The 23,482-nt window shown below is 42.9% G+C and overlaps 1 protein-coding gene across 2 annotated transcripts in view; it reads left to right on the plus strand.

The window, feature by feature from the left end:
• Myo3b (myosin IIIB) overlaps positions 1–23,482 on the plus strand; it is a 422,761-nt gene that overhangs the window by 247,232 nt on the left and 152,047 nt on the right. The window lies entirely within an intron of this gene.

Here is a 23,482-nt window from a genome sequence, read left to right on the forward strand (position 1 = left end):
GCCTGGCTTGCAGAGGAACATTTTTAATAGCTTAACCCAGAGTTTCTTAGCCCTGATACTGTCCACATATGGGACCAGTTGATTCTTCATTGTGAGCTACTGTCGTACCTTATAGGATGTTCAGCACCTTTTTATCTGGCTTCTATTCACTAGATACCAATACCATAGACTATCAAAAATGTCTCTAGAGGTTTGGGGATATAACTCAGAGATAAAGTGCCTACTGAGCATATGTGAAGGCCTGTATTTGATCATCAGCTCCAGAGGGGTAAAACATCTCCAGATATTGTCAAATTTCTCCTTTGGGGAAAACATGCCTAAATTGGCAAATGGATTTGTTTACTGTTTGTTCTTGTATAAAAAGATGTAGAGGCTGAAGAAGATGGCTCACCCATTAAAAGCACTGATTGCTCTTGCAGAGGACCCAGGTTCAGATCCCAGCACCCCCATGGCAGCTAACAACTCTCTGAAATTCCAGTTCCAAGGGATCCAGCACCCTCTTCTGACCTCCCCAAGGCATTGCATAACACAAGTATACCTACATACATGCAGGCAATGCATGCATACACATAAAAATTAAAATAATAAATAAAATAATAAAAAGACATTTAAAGGCTATGAGGCGGGAAGACCCAGTCCACTATGGGAGGCCCAGTCCCTAGGCAGGGGGTCCTGGACTGTAGAAATGATGAGAAAGCTAGCTGAGCACAAGCATGCCTGCATTAATTGACTTCCCTCTGCTTTGGGCTATGGATATAGTGTGAGGAGCTGCTCCAAGACCCTGCTGCTGTCTTGACTTCCCTGTGGTGATGATCTGCAGCCTACAATTATAAGCTAACCTTTTCTCCCCTAAGTTGCTTTTGTCAGGGCATTTTATCACAGCAACAGGAATGAAACTAAAGCAGATATACTTTTTCTAGCATTAGTTCAGTTGCTCAGCGGTGTCCTCAACAACCTGGATACCATCCTTAATCCTTTTGAGCCATGTTTAATATTTAGGTTGACTTATAGTCTCATGGTCACAAGATGGCTGCTGTGTCTCCAGGTATCATATTAGCATTTAAGGCAGGAAGAATGGGCCAGGACAGGTGATTAAACCTTATGTTAGATAAAAAGGTGGCAGGGGTCGGGATCGCCATGAAACAGAAACAAAGAGGACTCTGGCAAAGCAAGAGTTTAATTGGGTCTGGTGGGGCTGGGCCTCAACTCAGGTGTGAGGAAGAACCAGCAGCCTAATGGCTGCAGGGGGGTAGCTTATAAAGGGACAGAATATGGAAAAAAAGAATATATTTCTGCTGTTTGGGACTGTTTGGGGGGCTGCTTGCTCAGGGAGGGCATGGGGTCTGTACCTGGTGAAACTTATTGAGGAAAACATCTACTGTAAAACACGTTTTCTACAATTACGGGGTTCCAGGAATTAATTGCTGCTAAGGGCTTGGGAAACCTGTTTGTCAGCCTGTGGAGCATGCTCTGGTGATCACAATACATTGATCATTAATTTCCCAGAGCTACTTTTGTTAACTTGCAGGTGGCTGGGAGTTGGTTGACTCAGTTCCTCTTAGGGGCCTTAGGTTTCTGGGTCTGGGGTCACCAGGATCTGAACTCTATCATTCCACCCTTTTATGTTATAGGATTGGGGACAGTATTTCTTATCTGGCTACTTCCTGCTGGGTAAGGTCGATGACAAAAGCGGGAGGAGATTTGATGAGGCTGGATCTGGAAGGATTCCTCTCAGGCTGCCGTTTTCTGGTATCCGTTGGTGTTAGAGCATTCCCCATCCATCGTGTATGGCAGTTTTGGGGTTTTTTTTTTTTTTTTTTTTTTTTTTTTTTTTTTTTTGGTCTTTTTGAGACAGGATTTCCCTGTAGCCCCAGCTGTCCTGGAACTCACTATGTAGACCAGGCTGGCCTTGAACTCACAGAGATCTGCCTGCCTCTGCCTCCCAAGTGCTGGGATTAAAGGCGTGTGCCACCATGTCTGGCATATGGCAGTTTTTTATATTTGGCTGTCCCCAAGAATCATCTATCCTCCCGAGGTTGAGGTAGCTGCTTTATCTGAAAGAGATTTATGCTGTTGAGGGGTGTAGGAAGGCACAAACCCTGATGGAGCTAAGAAAGACAAGTAAGCAGCATGATATAGGTGTTTGCTGGCCTCCCTAGCTGCTTGGTCAGCCAGATCATTGCCTCTGGCAATAGGATCAGTGAGAGGTTTGTGCCCCCTACAATAGACTACAGCTACCTTGGCAGGAAGATAAGATGCTTCTAGGAATTTAAGGATCAATGGACCATTAATAGTGGGGATCCCCTTTGTGGTACCTGTGAGGGAGACAATAGCATATCCTGCTCTGTGGGATCCAGTAGGGGTCAGGACTGAACTGCCATCCATAAACCAGGTTAGATCTGAATCAGTTAGGGGCTCAAAAGAAAACAAGGGGTCCCAATAGGTGAGTTCCTGGAGGGGCTCCAGACATGAACGAGTGAGTGGTGTGGCAGAAGGGAGGAGTGAGGCAGGGTTAAGGGGAGGGCAGGAGTCTAAAGTAATTGAGGGTTTTTCTAGAAAGGTGGCATGAAAAAGTTGAAGCTTAGATAGAGTGAGAGTGCTAAGAGGAGTGGGTAAGGAGGTCCTTAAGATGGTTGGGGGGGAAGAACAGAAATAGGCTGGCCTATTAAGAGCTTCCTGAGCTAGGAGGACTGCAGCTGCCAGGACATGGAGACAAGGCTGCTATTCCTTGATAGTGGTGTCTAGTTGTTTTGAGAGGCCACGGGGGCAAAGGTTGGTCCCTTCATTTGTCCAAGGACCCCCAGAGCTAGTCCCTTATCTTCAGTTATATATAAGAGAAATGGGGATCCTAGGTCAGGGAGGGCTAAAGCTGGTGCCTCTAGGAGGGCCTTCCTGATAGCATGGAAACTGCTGTGATTGGTCCCAGGGCTCTACGGTTTCAGAAAGGTCCCCTTTGTTTTAAAGGAAATGGGGTTTTCCATCTACCCCATCACAGAGATCTGTGAAGGAAAAATCTTACCAGAGTAGGAGGGAAGGACAGACCATGAAATAGACTTACCAGCTACTGCCCTGGGCTCTTCCATAGTGATGGTTATGGTTGAGATGGGGGCTGAGGAACCAGGACCCCATCAGTCTTCAGCTGCCAGTCCCAGAAGATCAGTGATGGACTCCTGCAATGTGGATGGGGTTGGGGAGGAGACTGGCCTACCTTGATGTGGCAAAGAAGACAATCGATTCTCCAAGGACCTCTCTGTCCACATTGAGGACAGGGTCCTGGTGGTGGTCATGGATTGGGACATTGTTTGGCCCAGTGTCCAGTTTGCCCTCATCTGAAGCAGGTCCTGGCAGCTGATATTATGTCACAGTGGAGCCAGAGGCTCCGCTTCTTGGAGGAGCCCTTAGAGCTGTGGCCAACAGCTAGTATTTTTGTTTAAACAGCAAAGTTGTTCATCCTAGCCTGCTCCTCCCAGTTATTAAAGATTTTAAATGCCATTTCTAACAGATCTCCCTGGGGGTATCTGGGTCCCTTTCTAGCTGTCTAAGTTTTCTCCTAATTATTGGGGGCAGATTGTGCAATGAAATGATGGTTAAGGATCTCTAGAATCTGGATCATATTTGTCGTACAGTCCAGGGCCTCAGTAAGTCTAGCCAGAAACTGTGCTGGGTTTTCAGAGGGGTTTTGGGTTATATAATTTTATGGGAGGTTTTTCTAATCCTGAAAGAAGACAAGCAACTATAAAATATGAGCCTTTCTCCCTTCTCTTCCATCCTGACAGTTTACATGGAATGAAGCAGACTGGGTCTATGGAGAAGGATCCTAAATTTTTCTCTATTTGGGACATATTGTTAAGAGGCAAAGAGGGGTGAACTCTGACAAATCCTTCTACCTAGGCTACCGTCAGCGCAGGTGCTGAGAGCTGTAGGCTGCGGGGTGGGCATGGCTGAGAGGGTCCCTGAGCTGGTTCCCAGCCTGGCCTGTGACCCCAGGCTCTGACACCTGCTCCAGCGCAGCCCACTGGGGCGTCCTGGGCCCAGAGCTGCCCGCCATGCCCCATTGCCCTCCCTTGCCTGCTGGTGGGTCAGGCAGGTACCTGAGACCCTGCGGGTCTGTGGCTGGTGACCATTTGAGGCCTGTGAGGCATGGGGGGTGGGGCACTACCCATTCTTTGCAGCCATAGCGCAGTGGCTGTGGTGGCAGCGGAGGCAGCTGTGGATGTGTGGTGGCCATCTCTTGAGAACAGGAGGGGAGTGGGGGAGGAGGGATAGAGGAATTGCTGTCAGCAGGAGGGGTCTTGCAAGAGTACTTGGTGATCTGGCAGGGAGCTCAGAGGGAGGGTTGGGCAGGAAGAGCAAAGAAAGCTTGGATATAGGGGAATTTGGACCATTTTCCAGTTACGTTGGCAGAAGTTATCTAAATCTCTTAAAATATTGAAGTCTAAGGTTCCTGTCTCTGGCCACACAGAACCATTGTCTAACTTGTACTGTGGCCAGGCTGTGGTGCAGAGAAATTTGAGGTGTTCAGGTCTGACAGAGAAGACTGGGGGTTTTAAAGATTTCAGAAGGCAAGCAAGGGGGCTGTGTCCAGCAGGTTTAGAACTGAGGTTGCCCATTTTTAATTAGAGGGATGGGGAGGAGAATGAAAAGGGCAGTTCGTGTGAGGAGATAACGGAGGAAATGAGAGCTAAAGAAGGGAAGTGAGAAGGCCATGGGCATCTCCAGGGAAGGAGAGGTTGGGAGTGAGGCTGACACAGAGAGCACGTGCCACAAGGAGGAGAGACTGAGAGGATGAGGACAAGAGGAAAGAGGCATGAGAGGAGAGGTGTGCCAAATCGCCATGTGGGCCGACGTCCAGAGAGGTGTCCCTCCAGGGAGGGGGTCCCGAAAATGAGTGTCCCAAAGTCCCTAGGGCAGCATCCCACAACTAGGGAGGGGAAAACGTGGGATCTCATGACATGCCGGCATGATTTAATGAGGAACAGGAGATCCAATGACTATGGCACAGAGAAGAAGAAGGGGGGGAGAGGAAGAGAGGGAAGGAGGGAGGGGGGAGAGAGAGAGAGAGAGAGAGAGAGAGAGAGAGAGAGAGATGTCAGGAAAAGATTTGAGAGCATTGGATGGATGGGTCAATCCTCCAGGTGGGCTTAGGCAGACACAGCAACTGTGCCAGACACTCATGGTCATGGAGGTCCATGCTGCCCGGTGGCCAAAGTTTTGACTGACGGTCATGATGAAAAGAAAGTGCTAAATGCCAGGGAGAGGAAGGGTGGCAGCAGAAAGTGGAGGAAGGGGGCTGAGAGAGAGAGAGAGAGAGAGAGAGAGAGAGAGAAGGGGAGTACCTGAGGGCCAAATCGATGGTGAGTCCAGGAGCCGGTATCTGGCAGCTGGTCCAGCCAGAGTCCTCACCACCACATCCAAATAGGCGATTGAGTCACAGAACCATATATTAGATAAAAAAAAAAAAAAGTGGCAGGGATTGGGATTGCTGCAAAACAGAAACAGAGAGGAGTCTGGCAAAGCAAGAGTTTAATTCGGTTTGGCAGGGCTGATCCTCAACTCGGGTGTGAGGAAGAACCAGCTGCCTAATGAGTGCAGGGGGTAGCTTATAAAGGGACAGAATACAGAAATTTCTGCTGTTTGGGACTGTTTTGGGGGATGCTTGCTCAGGAAGGGGGGTCTGTACCTGGTGAAAACATCTACTGTAAAACATGTTTTCTACAATCACAGGGTTCCAGGAATTAATTGTAGCTAAGGGCTTGGGAAACCTGTTTGTCAGCCTGTGGAGCTTGTTCTGGTGATAACAATACATTGGTCATTAATTTCCTAGAGCTGCTTTTGTTAACTTGCAGGTGGCTGGGAGTTGGTTGACTCAGTTACTCTTAGGGGCCTTATGGTTTCTGGGTCTGGGGTTGCCTGGATCTGAACCCTATCACTTTACACATCTGGAAAGAAAATATTTTCCCAGAAGCCATTTTATATATGTTTCATCCATCCCATCTCCTTCACATGACCATTCTTAGGTGCAATAAGAGGCTTTGAAAGCAGAGAATAAGATGAAGCCAGGGACATTGTCACTCAAAGAAAAACTTGTCTTCAGGACACTGGGTGAAGTAAACATGGAAATGGGGGAGGAGAAAAGGTTAGCTTATAATTGTAGGTTGCAAGCTTCTCACAGAGGACTGGAGTCTGAATGAATACCTCCAGCTCCTCCTAGCCTATTCCTCACTTACTTTGTGCTACCTGGATTCTTCTTCCTTGTTGTGACTTAAGAATCAGCATGTGGGGGCTGGAGAGATGGCTCAGCAGTTAAGAACACTGGTTGTTCTTGCAGAAGACCTGGGTTCAAATCCCAGCACCCACATGGCAGCTAACAACTGTCCATAACTCCAGTCCCAGGAGATCCAACAGCCTCTTCTGACCTCTGCAGGCATTGCACGACATGGGTGCACTTACCTACATGCAGGCAATTCACACATACACATAAAATAAAAATAAAATAAAATAAAAAAGAATCAGCATGTGCAGAAGTTCCTGAGCAGAAGCAGGTGGGATCCTGCAAACCCCCAATTCCATTGTCATGAAGAAGGCATGTTGCAGTTTTAAACCAAAAGCATAGTCCTTTAACTCCTTGAAAAGGACCTTAAATTCCTCCGTTTCCACTGTAAAAATCCACCTAGGAGTACACAGCCCTGGCAGTCCTGTAGAGAGCCCAGCATTAGTTCTCCTGCGTAAGATAGGGCCATAGAAAAGTCAGTGTCACAGAAGAGCCCAGATAGCCCAAGGAAGGTGCAAACCCAACTACATTTTCCATGAATGAGAACTCCTGCTTGTCTTTCCTGGGAAGATAGTGGTGAATACAGAGAAACACAAACTTTCTACAACATCTTGGATTTCTCCTCTTTTCACCTGTAATTATGGAGATGAACATCTGTTGTGAATGGCTCTGAATGTGCCCTTAAGTGCTGGGACTGTGAAAGATCAGAGACTTTAAAGCTAGATTGAATACATTTGTGTTATGGTATTATTTTGAATTGTATATTGTATTATGTATGTCCATGAGCCTGTGGGGACAAAAAGTGGATGGTTATCAATTAAAAGCAAGGTGCTGGATGTTAAGTTGACAAGGAATGGAGTTGTGATGGTTGATCTTGGCTGTCAACCTGATAGGATTTAGAATCACCATGGAATAAAGGCTGTGGGTTTGTCTGTGATAGATTAGATCTTCTTGATTATACCGAGGTGGGCAGACCCACCCTGAATGAGAGCTGTACCGTTCCATGGGCTGGGGAGAAAAACTGCTGAAGCTGAGCTCCGGTGTCCATCTCTCTGCTCCCTGATTGTAAATGCAACGTGGCCATCCGCCTCACACTCCTGCCTCCATGCCTTCCCCTCCACGATGGACTGCATCTTCAAACTGTGAGCCAAAGTAAACCCTTCTTTCTTTAAGTTGCTTTTGTCAGGTATTTTGTTGCAGCAATGAAAAGCATAATTAATACTGAGAACAACTGTCAAGCTATGAAAACAGTGTTAAGAAGAAATAGTGGAGAGAAGCAAGAGGTGTTATGAAAGCATCAGGCAGGGTTAGCCCAGCTGAGGAGACTCACCTAGAGCATCAGAACTGGCTGCCAGCTCACTTGCTGGAAATCAATGTTGTGGATTCCTTGTGGGGCTGCCTTGTGTCATGTGATGATAATAATGGAGCAGTAAAGAGGAAAACAAATGGAGACAGTCATGAAGAAAAATCAGAAAACAGAGAAGAGAAGAGGATGGACTCCTCTGGCCTGGGGGAGGAGAATGTGTAGCCTGGGAGCAGCACCCACTCTCCACTTCCCGCTGCAGACCTTGGCACCTTAGCAGAGGCATTTTTCCTCAGAGTTTGGCTATGAGCTGAGAATTCTGCACACTGCTGCAAGAAATGGACATTACTGAGCACCCATGAGGTAGGCTTTATGCTCATCACTGGCCCAAATATGTAAAATTATCCCAATTTTGCATATGAAGAAAACTGGCTCAAAACCATGGAAAGAATATTGTGGGGCCAGAATGTGAAATAAGAGGCTAATTCCAAAGCCCATCCTTAAAATAGAGACTTTGAGTATATCTGAATATTCCCTGAAAAGAATTCCCCTTAATAATATTCCTTAATATTATTATTCCTGACTGTTCTTGCAGAAGACCCGGGTTCATATCCCAGCACCCACATGGCAGCTCACAACTGTCTGTAACTCCAGTTCCAGAGGATCCGACAGCCTTTTCTGTCCCCTGAGAGCATTGCACACCACGGGTGCACTCACCTACATGCAGGCAATACGCACATACACATAAAAATAATAAATAAAATATTTAAAAAAATATTCTTAGTTACAAAATAGACAACGCAGTTTGAAGTTTAGCTTTCTACTTTTCCTTTTTCTTTTTTGTTTTTGTTTTCATTATATTTATTTATTGGCTGGGGGCGGGGGGACATATGTGGAGGCTAGAGGACAACCTAAATGAGTAAATTCTCTCTTTCCACCATGTGGGTTTCAGGGTCAAAATCAGGTTGCTGAGAACCTTTTCCCATGGAGCCACCTCACCAGCCCTTGTTTTATTGAAGGAGGCTCTCACATAGCCCAGGTTAGCCTCAACTCATTGTATAACTGACGATGACCTTGAACTTCTGCTCCTCCTGCTTTCTGATCCTCTGCTAAGCAAATTAGTACATTTCTTTTGAATTCAACCGCATTCAAGTTCTCAGTACTTGGGCAGAATGTAGCCAGATTCCTTGCCTCCATCTCCCAAGTGCTGGGATTACATGTGTATAACACCATGCCCAACTGAAATTTACCTTTTATTACAAATTAATGTGTGAAAATGAGCAGCCTTAATTTCCAATTCCCAGTGTCATTGTGTTTTCATCCCTCATTTAAGCTTATAAAGTGGCAGCAGCAAAATCAAACATTAATGAAGTACTTAGTGTGTACAAAGTTCTGTGATGGTTAGTGAGGTCAGTCATAAACAATCTAGATGGGCCTTTGGGAAAGTCTGTGAAGAGTTATCTTAATTAAATTAATTAACTTGAGAAGACCTGCCCACAGTGGGTGGCACCATTCCTCTGGGCAGGGTATCTAGGACTGCATAAAAATGGAGACTGGGAGCCAAGCACTAGCAAACAGGCATTCATCTCTGCTTTCTGACTATAACCAGCCCCATTGGGCTCCTGCTGCTTTGACTTCCCTGCCAGGATGGACTGCAAACTGCAACTGTGGGCTAAATAAACCCTTACCCTTGAGTTGCTTTTCTGAGGAGATTTTATCACAGCAACAGGAAAAGAAATTAAGATGTGTCCTGAGTAACAGTACATCAGAGACATTTATAATCTCAGAGCTTTTGCAATCTAATAAGTACAACTTCTTATCCCAAGGCCCACATTTAGAAGTCTTTCTAAGGATATAATAGATATAATCACTTTTTTCTTTTGGTAGCAGATGGTGACCAGCTGTTCTCATTCTTTACTCAAGGCTAAACACAAAAGGAAAAAATTAAAATAAAGTGGCTTATGGTAAATATAAGAACTTAATAAACTAAATCTGGAATTTCAGACACACAAAAGGAAGTGGGTAATTGGGGGTAATTATCAAATTATCCAAGCTGAAATCACTCTGCTACCCTATTATCTACATAAGAGAGAATTATTTATATGGATTGGATTATTCAGATAATTGTCCAGTATTTGGGGTCTCTGAGGAGACAGTCTGGGTGCCCATGGATAGAAACAGAGAATTCCTAAATGAATATTGAAAATAGGCAAAGGGGTCAGGCTCTTGGCCTTGTGATTGGGGCACTTCTACTGAGATGCAAGTGATATTGATCCAATTAATAGATTTACAATTCCTTGGCAAGGATTCTGGCCCATCACAGATTGAAACCATAACAATTTTTACCTAGTGTTTGAAATGAACTTTTAATTACAAAAATGTGTGGCTAATTTCCTCTAAAACCATTAAATATTTTATATATAAGGCTGAGGTGCCCACCCATCCTTGATTCCATTTCCTAGCATGTGTTCAACCATTGCCTCTTTCTAAAGGAGCCGTTGTTATTCTGTGGGGAATTTTATACTTTCAGAATATGTGCACATATGTGAGGATTTCTGCAGGGTGGACTTTGGGCAAATGACTTTTGGAGGAGAAAATGACAAAGAAGAAAGATGGTGGAGACTTGTGGGATCCCCCTCTTTCCTCAGACAGACTGCCACTGCAGTGGCATCTGAGATTCTGTTTCTCTCCATGGTTCTCGAACTTTTTCACCAGTCTCCTGGAAAGCTTGTTAAAAGTGCAGATTCCTGGGCCCCTCTCCCAGAATTTCTGACTCCTAAACCTGTGTGAGAGAGAAGGGAGGGGACATTTGCATTTTAACAAGTTTCAAGGTGCCAGCCTCTGGCCAGGGACCACACTGAGAGGTGCCCTGCTGGGAGGGTCTTGAGAACCTCCTATGAGAGACCTCAGCTGAGCTACTAAGAGCTCCTGACAGACTTCCTAGGGAAATAGTAGGAATCTTCTTACTCATCCAAATATTTAGACAGTAGCCCAGGGTTTGTGACAGTAACTATATTAGGTTAAAGGCACACTTGATTTTTTTTAAAACCACACAAAACCACATGTTTTGTCCAAGACAGAAGTCAACATAGCATCTTTGTTAGGCTTCTCAAAGGGTCATCTGGTCCAACTATCTAACTAAAATACCTAGAAATTCTTTGGCAATATCCTTGATTTTATCAGTTAGCTTCCACTAAACAGTCCCAAGGTCTAAGTCTAAGCACTCACCTCCTGGCCCCCAAGGCCACTCACTTCATGGTCAGCACTAGGTCCTATGTAATCCTGTACAAAAATCTTCCTTTGGAAGCTTCTAGGCATCTGTCCCAGTACTGTCCTCTGGGAGCCACTTAACAAACCATCTCCCTTCCCTATTCATGGCAGCCAATTGTCCTGTTCCCCTAAATCAGTGGTTCTCAGAGTTCAGCTGAATCATCTGAGACAGATCCCTAAAGCCAACCCCAGAGATTCTGAATCTGTGTCAAAAGCATCCTGAATGTAGCTCAGAAGTCCACATTTTTTTAAAGTGCATTTAAAAATTTTTGTGAGTATCATACCTGGGTACAGTCTTTGTATTATTTCCATTCTCTCAGTCCCCCTCCAAGTCCTCCCATGTCCCTTCCCCCACTCCCTCTCAATTTCTCTTCCTCTTCTTTGACATTTTAAGGTAGGACTGTGCAAACATCTGCTTAGAGGCATAGATGTTTTGATGCGTTTGGGTGCAAAACTCAGATGGAGGATGAATCAAAGTAGAGCTGGTTCATTGCAGATCAGGATTTTAAATGCAGATTTAGAAGATATGAATCTTTCCCAAGCTATATAAACATGCAAGCAGAATGGCTCAGGATGGCAGGTGCAATTTAAAAGTGTAAGGGGTAACAAAATGTAAGCAGTCTCTAATGCTGATGTCATTGTTAGTTTTCCTACCCCCCCCCCCCGGAAGGAAGGCCCACCAAGAAAACACGAGAACTGGGGCTCAGCGGTTAAGAACACTGGTTGTTCTTACAGAAGACCTGGGTTCGAATCCCAGCACCCACATGGCAGCTAACAACTCTCCATAACTCCAGTTCCAGGGATCTGACAGCTTCTTCTGTCCTCCACGGGCATTGCACGACATGGGTACACTTACATACATGCAGGCAATACACACATACACATAAAAAAAAAATAAAAATAAATAATTTTTTTTTAAAAAGAGAGAAGTTAAAGGCATTGTATATATTGCTTATTCTTTGTATATATGCTCACATGTCATTAAAACTAAGAGTCCAGCCTGATTAGCAGTTAAAATGCAGGGGCCAGTGAGACGATTCAGTGGGTAAAAGCACTTGCCCCACAAACCTAATGCCCTCCTGAATTACCCAGTGTAAGGAGAGAATTCAGTCCCCAAAGTTGTCCTCTGACCTCCACCAGTGTGCCATGGCACCTGTGTACCTGTCTATACACACACACACACACACAAGATAAATCTTGAAAAAATGCAAATTAAAGCCATAATTTAATAGTTAGTCATCTGTATCCATAGACTTTATATCTACAAATTCAACCAACTTGGCTTGAAAATGTTTTTTTGAAAAATCACATCTGTCTTAAACATGCACGGACTTCTTTCCTTGAGTACCTGAGGATTTTGGCAACCTGGAACCAGTCTCCATAGATGATAAGGGACAACCGTATCTTCTGACATCGACATTTTCAGTAATCAGTAGGTTTATTAACTCCTTAGGTTGTCATGGGCACAGAGCAACAGGCCTCTGAAACTGTAACGGTGAGATTACAAATCAGATCTCTTTAGAGAACACTTTGCCTTTTTTTAGTCTAGCATGAAACTATTTTATGATAGTCTATGAAACAGCACTTTTCCCTTCAAATATTATAAGTAAGAAAGGTACCTATTTAGGGCCCAGCCATCTTTTTAGGACTACACAGTATCACCAGCCTGCCTGAGTGCAAAGACTGCCTGCCTTAAGACCTGTCTGTGTAGGCTCCTTGGATCCACGGCTGTAGCCTGGATGTCTGCACTCCTGTCTTTTGCTTGTTAAAAGATCATGTACTGGCCAGGTGTGGTGGTGCAGGCCTTTAATCCCAGCACTTGGGAGGCAGAGGCAGGTGGATATTTGTGAGTTTGAGGCCAGCCTGGTCTACATAGTGAGTTCCAAGCAGCTGGGGCTACAGGCAGACCCTCAGGTCTCAAAAAGACAGAAAAAAAAAGATCATGTACTGAAGAAGATAAAAATCATGACTGGAATACAGAAATAAAGCCGAATGTGTTGAAAGCATTTGTTTTGTACATATGATAAAAGAGAACCAGGCAGATGTTATCAGTTCATAGGAAAGAACAAAACAGCACAGCTTATATTGCAGTAAAGGAATGCTGAGATGCATAGTAAATGGAGATGGGATGGGTTTTCCACAGAGGAGAGGAAATCAATTTAAATCATCACAACCTTGACAAACTTCATGTATCTATCAGGACCCTCCATCGAGCAGTGCTGGGAATGAAATCCGGGGCCTTGTGCATACTAAACAAGCCTTCTACCACTGAGCCACAGCCTCTACCCTAGTACCTGCTGTTTAGAAAGATTGAGAAATAGCTCAAGGAGAATGAATAAGGCTAGAACCTGACAACACAGAGGGCTTGGAAAGACAACATATATCTTTCCCCTGGAAGGAAAGTGACTTAAGATACCCCAGTCCAAACACAGTGCTGTCCAGATGCCTCACACCCCTTAAGAGAGCCTGATAGCTGGTGCCCAGCTGAGGGAAACCTACACTTCTAAGTCAAAAGCCCAATATTACAGATCCCTAAAGGCATGCACAAATTCTAATGAAATAAAAGGTGCTGGGGCATCAAAGGTGCCAGTTTAAGAGTCAGAGAGACTGCTATTGAAACCATGCTGTTTCTTAGAGGGGTCAGCTAGTCCCTTGGGGCACCAAGCCACAGAATTTTGACACAAGGCAGAAAGTATCTGTGAACATGCAGAGGAACAGCTGGATTAGTTATCCTGACCACTCACTGTGCAGTTCAGAATCCCCAACATCTGTGGAGAACTACAGTAGTCCTTGATCCCAGGAAGAAGAATTGATAGAGGGGAAAGGAGTTACTCAGGAACAAACTCTTGTTATTCTGTGGCTTTGCAAAGGACTTGCTTCAACCCATAATGGCATCATTGGAAGCACATCACCAGTTGTCTCTGTCTAAAGGACAGCAATAGCAACCAGAGGCATGTTCATCAGGTATTCCAGAGAAACAGAACCAACAGGATGTGTGTGTGTGTGCATGTGTGTGTGCGTGCGTGTATGGTGTGTGTGTGTGTTCTTGAATGGGTTTGTGTATATGTGGAGAGAGTGGTTAAAATGTTACATTTGACATTATTCATATAGATAATAGTTTATTAGTTTATTATCATCGTTCATATAGATGTTTATTACATCATTTTGCTACATGGTTTTTGTTAGATCTGAATTTTTGCCACTGCCACCTCTGTCTCCTCCTCGTCCTCCCTCTTCAAAATTTGTTGAATCAATTTTATTTTATCTCTTGTTGACCTGTTAGTTGTAGCTCTTCATTTGTTTATTTCAGAAATTGCTTTGTAATTTATACCACACATCTTTAACTTCTATTAGGTTGCCTTAAATCAATATTGCCGCACTTTACTTACAGCATAAAACTATAATAATCTACTTCAGTCTCTTTTCTCCTGACCTTTATGCTCGGGTTGTCCTATAGTTCATTTCCCTATGTATTATAAACCAATATACTAGCTGGGCATGGTGGCACATGCCTTTAATCCCAGCACTTGAGAGGCCAAGACAGGTGGATCTCTGTGAGACAGAGGCCAGCCTGGTCTACGTAGTAAGTTCCTGGCCATCTGTGATCTGTTACTACAGGAAAACCCTGTCTCAAAAAGACCACAAAAACAAAACAAAACAAAACAAACCCAATATGCTATTATTTTTGCTCAGCTGAGTATATGTTAAAGATATTTAAGGCATTTAATAAGAAAAACATTTTGAATATTTACCAACATGTTAAAAAGTTCCTAGAACGTGTTCTTCATTCCTTTAGGTAGAACGATATTCCACCTAGAACTATCTTCCTTTTGTAATAATAGACTTCCTTTAACATTTCTTTTAGAGTAAATATTCTAGTGATAAATTCTTTCCTCTTTTCTGTGTCTGAAATAGTCTTCTTTTGCTCTTATTTTTTCATGATATCCTTACTAGATATGTTATTTTCTTTTAGTACTTTAAAGATTTTTTTTTTTTTATTATTTCACTTGCATTTTTCTGTTGAGAACTCTGCTGTTAAATTTGTCTGTGTTCCTCTTATGTGGCTTGTCTTTTTTCTTTAGTTGCCTTTTAAGATTTTCTCTTTATCAGTGGTTTTGAGGCAATTTGATTTAATGTCCTTTGATGTAGTTACCTTCAACTCTGTGTACTGTGTGTGTGTGTGCGCGTGCGTGTATGTGTGTGTGTGTGTGTCTCATCGAGCTTTTTCAATCTTTTAGTTTATAGTTTTCAATAAATTTGAAAATATTTTACTCATGCATTTTGAACATTTTTCTGTCTCTTTTTTTCCATTCCCTCTAGGGACTCCAGTTAAATATATTTAAGATCTTGACAGTGTCCCACAATATACTAAACTCCCTTTTGTATTTATTTATTTATTTATTTATTTATTTATTTATTTAGTTGTAGCCCCAGCTGGTCTGATACTTACTATGTAGACAAGGCTGGCCTCCATCTCACAGAGATTGCCCTGCCTCTGCCTCTTACATCACCATGCCTAGCCTTTTTTGTTTTGTGAATTATGTTTCCTCTGTTTCTCTTTAAAAATTATATTTATTTGTGTGTGCTTGTTGTGTGTCTGTGTGAATGTAGGCCATATGTTAGCAGGGGCCCAAGGAAGCCAGAAGAAGGTGTCAGATCTCCTAGAGGTGGAGTTACAGAAGTTGTGAGCTGCCTGATGTGGGTACTAGGAACCAAACTTGAGTCTTCTGGAAGAGCAGCAAGCACTCTTAGCCTCTGAGCTAGCCTTCCAGCCCTCTGTTTAATTTGTATAATTTGTGCTGTCATGTTTTCAAGTTCACTAATCTTTTTTATATATTTTGTTTATTATTTTTATTTTATGTATATGAGCACATTGTCTGCATGTATGTGGATGCACCTGTGTCGTGCAATGCTGTGGAGGTCAGAAGAGGGCTTCAGATTCCCCTGGAACTAGAGTTAAGGATGGTTTGTAGCCACCATGTGGGTGCTGGGAATTGAACCCAGGTCCTCTGCAAGAGCAGTCAGTGCTCTTAGCTGCTGAGCCACCTCTCCAGCCCAAGTTCACTAATCTTATTCTCTTCGATGATTCACCTGCTGCTTGTATAGTTTTCATCTCAGACATTGTAGAATTTGCATTTCCGAAAGTTCTTTTTAATGTTTTATCGTCTCAAAATCTTCCATGACTCTTAATTTTTTGAACACTTGAAATATCATTACAATAACCATTTTAGCACCCTTCTCTGTTAATCTTCGTACCTGGGTCACTTCTTGATCCTTTCCCATTGGTTGATTTTCATTCTCATTACAGATCATATTTTCTTGCAGGCCTAGTCATCTTGATGCCAAATATTGCCAATTTTATATTTTTGTGATAGATTCTGATACAGAGTTATTCAGAAACAATTCTGTCCTTCTGGATCTTACTTTTTAGATTTATTAGAATCAGAGCTGTGTTTATGACTAATATTTTCTCACTAACAAAGCCAGACCCTTCTGAGCACTCTATTCACTGTCCTATGAATTTAATGGTCAACCAGTGTGTCTGGTAGAAACAGGCACTGTTGTCAACCCTTTATGAGCAGCAGGCACGGTTCCCTGTAATCCTCTCTAACAATTCTTTCCCAGATCTTGAGTGCCAATCAAAACTCTGCTGAGTATTTGGGAGATCCCCTGCCTTCTTCTTGTTCTCTCTTTGGCCCTCTCTGAGTACTCCATCCTAAAAATTCTAGCTGTCCTGGCTCTTCCCACACATGATAGTGTCTAAAGTCTGACTAGTTATGTGTAAATTCAGTTCTGCCCACATTGTATGTGGATGGGCTGTGCACCTCTTTGTAGGAAAGAAAACAACTTCATTGATAGCTGACTGGCAACACAAAGACTGCTCAACTCCAAAATTTTTCTCCTCTATAGTTAAACTGCTTCTCAGTATGCAGATACTGTCTTGAGTAGAAAGAGACCCAGGGCTCCTCTCTCTTTATTCCTCCTTCGTGGCCCCCTCAGTCTTTTCTACCTCTACAGCTGGTCTTTAGATCTGATATACACAAACACAAAACAAAAAATACAAGGCAGGAGGGTAAGGAGAAATCAAAGTTCTTTTTTCCTCAAAGGCAATATTCTTTGAGTTCAATAAGTTACATAGCTTTTGAAGGTTGTCTAAAACATTCACCACCATAGATTTAATGAGGATTACATCTCCATCTCAAACAATTGCATCTTGTCAGGAACTATCTGTAGACTGTGTAATGAAGTACAGTGTGGAAATACCTACCATTGCACCTGAACAGACAGTGAAATGAAGACTGGTTCTTCCCAAGTTTCCAAACACTTTTAGACAGAATTTTTTTATTTGTATGAAGGCAAACTTTTCAATCCTTTCTTTAAATTTAAATTTATTTTAAATTTAATTTAAATTTCTTCTTTTTGGTTTCTTAACATAAAAAGATCAAGGTTCACAGCTGAATTCACACTAATTCTTAAAAAAGCAAAAGCCTGGGGCTGGAGAGATGGCTCAGCAGTTAAGAACACTAGTTGTTTTTACAGAAGACCTGGGTTCAAATCCCAGCACCCACATGGCAGCTAACAACTGTCTGTAACTCCAGTCCCAGGGGATCCAACAACCTCTTCTGACCTCCACGGGCATTGCACAACATGGGTGCACTCACATACATGCAGGCAATGCATGTATACACATAAAATAAAAATAAAGCCAGGCGTGGTGACACACGCCTTTAGTCCCAGCACTCGGGAGGCAGAGGCAGGAGGATCTCTGTGAATTCAAGGCCAGCCTGGTCTACATAGTGAGTTCCGGAACAGCTGGGGCTATCAGGAGACCCTGTCTCAAAAAGACCAAAAAAATAAATAAATAAATAAAAATAAAAATAATAAAAATTTTTAAAAAAAATTTAAAAAAAAGCAAAAACCTGGAAGTCAGATAACTTTAATAATAGTTCAAGCCTTGGTTACTTACTTTCTGGCACCTTAGATAAGTCATTTCATATCAGTGAGAGTGATTTTCTTAGTCAGCAAAAAGAAGACTTTATCCAGAAAGAACCTTTGTGGTGGTTTAAAAATATATCCACAGATGAAGTGGCTGAGTGGTTAAGGTGATGGGCGACTAAAAATATGTCCCAAATTTATTTAATTCCCCTTCCTACAAGGAACTTGAATCCTCTCTCATGGAGGATGAGCTGGACTTAGGGACTCACTTCCAGTGACGACAATATGGAAGAATCAATGTGCTACTTAAGAGGCATTGTAAATTCCTCCTCCTCCTCTCCCTCCTCTCCCTCCTCCTTTTCTTCTTTTCCTCTTTCTCCCTGTCTCTTTTCCTGCTCCCCCATCTCCCCCCTTTCTCTTCTTTCTTGCCCCATCTCCTTGTTCTGAGGAAAGCTGCCACGAATACACTGAAGCAATCCTCTAGGGAGTTATATGTAAGGAGGAATAGAAGTCTCCATTCACAGCCAGTGAGGAGCTGAGGCCGTCTACCAACAACTACATGAGTTGCCTTGAATCCTCAAGTGCTAGTCAAGTCCTCAAATAACTACAGCCCTGGCTTTATTATTTATTTATTTATTTATTTATTTATTTATTTATTTATTTATATTTTGTTGTGACAGGGTCTGGCTATATAGCCTGGCTGGCCTCAAACTCATTATGTAGACCAGGCTTGGCCTTGAACTTGTAATAATCCTCCTGCCTCTGCCTCCTAGGTGCTGAGATTATGAGCATGGTTTACCACTCCTGGCTTCTGACTGACATCTTGACTGTAATCTCATGAAAGACCTGGAGCCAGAATTACTCAGATATGCTACTTCTGAGTTCTAGACTCTCAGAAACTGTGAGGTGATAAACATGCTTTAATTATTAATTTCTTGTATGTGTGGATGTGTGTAAGTGTTGTATATGTGCACGTGTGTGCACACCTGTGTATGTGCATGTGTGTGCACAAAGGCCAGAGGTGCTCGTTGGATATTCCCTTGAGACAAGGTCTTTCACTGAACCTGGAGATAGGCTGGTGATTGGCAGGCCTCAGCAAACTTCTTGTCTCTGCTTTCCCACAGTATTGGGCTACAGGTGCACATGACTTGTATGAGTTCTGGGGATTTGAACTTAGGTCCTCATGCTTTTCAGCAAGTACTCTTATCCACTGAGCATCTCCCCAGTCAAAATTTGTTTTTTAAAGCATGAATTTGGGGATAATTTTTTTATGCAGCAATAAAAAACTAACGTATCCTAGAACCTTACAGATCCTTCTGGAGTGTAGTTCTATAGTTCAAATAAAAGAGTGTATATTGCTCATACTTCACATTCTCCTTTGCCTATAATATTTCAAAATGCTTCCTTGAGAAGGGAACCAGTGAGAGGGAAGCGGGGAACAGGGAGGGGCAATGGGGGAGGGAAACAGTGAGATGAAGTACAATAACACGTTTGTATGAAAATGTCACAAGTAAACTTATTGCTTTGTATAATAACCTTACATTTTTATTTTATAAAAGAACAAAAAGATAGCCAGGCATGGTGGCACACACCTTTAGTCCCAGCACTTGGGAGGCAGAGGCAGGTGGATCTCTGTTCAAGGCCAGCCTGGTCTACAAAGTGAGTTCCAGGCCAGCTGCGGCTACAGGGAGACCCTGTCTCAAAAAGACCAAAAAAGAACAAAAAATAATGCTTCCCTGAGCAGCCTGTATTCAATACAGCAAAAACAATTTAGAAAACTAAATAACATTCCTGAACAGAGAGATTTTTCAAGTGATTGCTTACCATTTTGATGGTTTATATGTTTTAATAAAATGAGTGAGTCCTCAAGGTATGTATCACTTTCCATGCAGTTCCAGAAGAACTCTTGGGCCTTAAAGGACTATCGGGAGCTATGCAGAGGTTGACATTATGTGCAATGTGCTATGTTAAGACTAGTTTCTTTCTTTAAAAAAATTATTATTGTTTATGTGTATCTGTGCCTGCATATATGTATGCACATGTGCCTACAGAGGTTAGAAGAGGAACTGGAGTTACAGGAGATTGTGGGCCACCCTATGTGGGGACTGGGAATGGATCCCTGGTTCTGCAAGAGCTGCAAGCACTCCTAACTGCTGAGGTATCTCTCCAGTGCCAAGAGCACTTTCTAAGATATAGATGGAGCTTGTACCAGCTATTCATTCTTAAGCTCCACATCTGCCAGAGGAGGAGGACAAGGAAGAAGAGAAGGAGGAGGAAGAGGAGGAGGAGGGGAGGGAGAGGAGGAGGAGGAGGAGGAAGAAGAGGAGGAGAAGGAAGAGAAGAGGAGGAAGATAGGAAGAAGAGGAAGAGGAGGAGGAAGGAGAGGAGGAGGAGGAGGAAGAGGAGGAGGAGGGGAGGGAGAGGAGGAGGAGGAGGCGGAAGAAGAGGAGGAGAAGGAAGAGAAGAGGAGGAAGATAGGAAGAAGAGGAAGAGGAGGAGGAAGGAGAGGAGGAGGAGGAGGAAGAGGAGGAGGAGATGACAGCACTGCTCACCTGGCTCCTCTTCCCAGAACATCTACAGTCAGAAGCAGAGATGGATCTGACTTTTACCTTAGTGCTCAGATTCCAGTCTGTGAGATCATCCTGTCTACTAGAGGCAGCTGAATCCAGAAAGAAGTGGTTTTAGCAACATCCTCAAGTGTCCAGACCCTCAAAACAGACCTTTATCTATACTTACTATTTTGCTATGGCATCTTTTCTGCTTATTTAACTCATGAAGCCACTTCAGGAAGAAGGTGGAATGGACCTGCCCAAAGAGACCCACCCCTGCTGTCACACCTCTTGGCATGGTTTCTTCTGTGCAGCCTCTGCAGAATGTATATGCTGCTCTGATTCAGTTAGTATGATATTACCATTTTCTACGATGTTTCTTGGACCTTCACCTCTTTTCTATGCAGTTACCACATCTCTTTGTGAACTAAGCCAAATATGAATATTATCCCAATACACTTAACTATTTGAGCTAAATCCTGATATTTATATTAGTTTAGTTTATATTAGTTTGGGCCTATTTAGAAATGAGCATTTGCTAAGAAACATTCACAGGTGCCTGAAAAACAAATATAAATCTTCGAATGGAGTGATGGTACATCCATTTTCTGTCTTGCACAGTGCTGTTTATTCATTAGGTTTCTTTTTAAAATATTTTATTATTTTTATTTTATGTATATGAGTGTGTTGCCTGCATGTATGTGGTGCACCCATGTCATGCAATGCCATGGAGGTCAGAAGAGGGCTTCGGATTCCCCTGGAACTGGAGTTAAGGACAGTTTTTAGCTGCCTTGTGGGTGCTGGAAATTGAACCTGGATCCTCTGCAAGAGCAGTCAGTGCTCTTCACCGCTGAGCCATCTCTCCAGCCCCTCATTAGGTTCCTTTAAATGCTCCATCATCAATAGAATTGAACAAGCATGAGTTGCTGAATACCAGCTAGCCCAGGTGGCAAATGGCTGGCCTAAAGAATATAGAAAATCCTGGTTTTCCATTGATTTTTCACAGTTTAAACTTTCAGTACTCCTACAAATAAAGTTCCCACTGTATCTGTGATCAGAGCTGTGAGAGAAGCCATGACTAAAACTGTAGTCCTGGAGAAACTGAGGTTGAACATTGTGCTGATGCATGGCTCCCCAAACAGGCTCCTGGTGGACATGCCTCCCAGTGAGCTCTGAAGACATCTGTTGTCCTCAGTTCTGGGCTTGGCAAATGATGCAGTGTAGCCTGGTCCTGGCCAGGACTTTAGGGTTTTGAGAACAGTGTCTTTTCTCCAAAGGGGGAAACAGACTCTGGTTTTCTGATTCTCTCTGAATGCAAATATTTTCACCAAATCTGGCTTCATCTCTTACCTTATAAAATAGACTCATAGCACAAAATAAGTTGACTCAAGGTACTAGTCATGTACATTGATATTTCCATAAACAGAAAGGTAAGGGTGTATTTAGCAGGAAGAAGGGACATGTTTCATATTTGGATGATTTCTTACCAGTAAAAACAGGCCCATATTTTAAAATCATTTCCAAGTAACAGAATAGCATTGTTTGGAGGAATGGAAAAAGAATTCCTCTGACAAGGAAAATCAGTTTAATTTTAAGCTTCCAAAGGATTGGATTTAATTATAGATGGCAGCAAAGAGCAGAGAAGGGATTCTTGAAAGCTTCTGGGTGGGGGGACGGACTAAGGTAAGATTTTCTTAAAGGAGAGTATAGTCAGGTAATTTTGTAAAAACAGGAGTAATAAAAAAGGAAAGAAGCTAGGGCTTGGTAGCAGAGCAAGTGCTCAGTACCTCAGTGTGTGCCAGGTTTGATCCCCAGCAGGAGGAGGAGGAGGGGGAGGAAAAGGAAAGAGGGAGAGGAAGAAGAGAACACTACAAAACCTTTTGGCAGTGATGACATTCAGGACACACTACCTCAAAACGTGATGTCTTGCACGAGCAAACAGCAGAGACAGGAAGGTCACTGTGACCTTGGCCCACCCTTCTCTGCTGAGGCAGATGACAAAATTTGGAGCAGGATTTTCACATCTTCCCTGTCTAGGCCCTAAGACCCTTATGTGAAAGATACCTACTTTCTCTATACCCAGAGAAAAAGAAGCATCACTATCTCTAAGGACTCAGAATAATCTGAGCCCTCAGGCCTTGCTAGATTCTTGCAGGTTGCTGTCATTAGGCTACACCCTCCTGTTCAATCATCTCTCGCCACAACTATCCACTTTCTCAAACCTGGTCTAAAAATATACAAGTGCAACCATTTCTTAGAACTTCATTTCCATATGAAGGAAGGTTCCTGTGTCATAGAAAACTGACATAAAATAAACATGTCTGCTTTTCTCTTGTCAGTCTTTTGTTATAAGGACCTTAGCCATAAACCCAGCAATAGGCTAGGAAAAGATACTTTACCTCTTCTCCAATGGTAATCTTTGACTCTATCCAGAAACTTTCATCTGAAAGTTTAGAAATTTGCTAAAATGAAGTCATTTAAAAAAAAAAACAAAAAAACATGCTATGATGGTTGCATCAAGCAAACATGCCCACTTTGTTCCTCCAGCAAGGCATGGGGCCTTCCAGGCAGATCAGTGTCGTGCATGGATCACCTGCTAGTAACGTACTTCAAATAGGACTTTTCTTTTTCATTTTTAAAAATATTTTACTTATTATTTTTATTTTATGTGTATGAGTTTATTGCTTATATACATTTAAGTGTACCCATTGTGCAATGCTTGTGGAGGTCAGAACAGAGTGTCGAATTCCCCTGGAACTGGATGGTTGATGGTTGTTAGCCGACATGTGGGTGCTGAGTGAGAATCAATCCTGAGTCCTCAGCAAGAGAAGTCAGGCCTCTTAACCACTGAGCCATCTCTCCAGTCCCCAGATAGGACTTTTCAAAACTGAGTCAAAATATGTATCATGAAGGAAGAGCTGGAGAGATGGCTCAGTGGTTAAGAGCATTATCTGCTCTTGCAGAGGATCCTGGTTCGGTTCCATGACAGCTAACAGTCTTTAACTCCAGTTTCAGAGGATTCAGTGCCCTCTTCTGGCCTCCATGGGCATTGCACAACATGGGTGCATTTAGATACATGTAGGCAAAACACTCATACACATAAAATAAAAATAATTTAAAAATATGTACCATGGGATTTAATGATTCTAGTAG

Source organism: Nannospalax galili, unplaced genomic scaffold, assembly GCF_000622305.1.
Source record: "Nannospalax galili isolate Female #2095 unplaced genomic scaffold, S.galili_v1.0 scaffold346, whole genome shotgun sequence".
In the NCBI taxonomy this organism is placed as follows: domain Eukaryota; kingdom Metazoa; phylum Chordata; class Mammalia; order Rodentia; family Spalacidae; genus Nannospalax; species Nannospalax galili.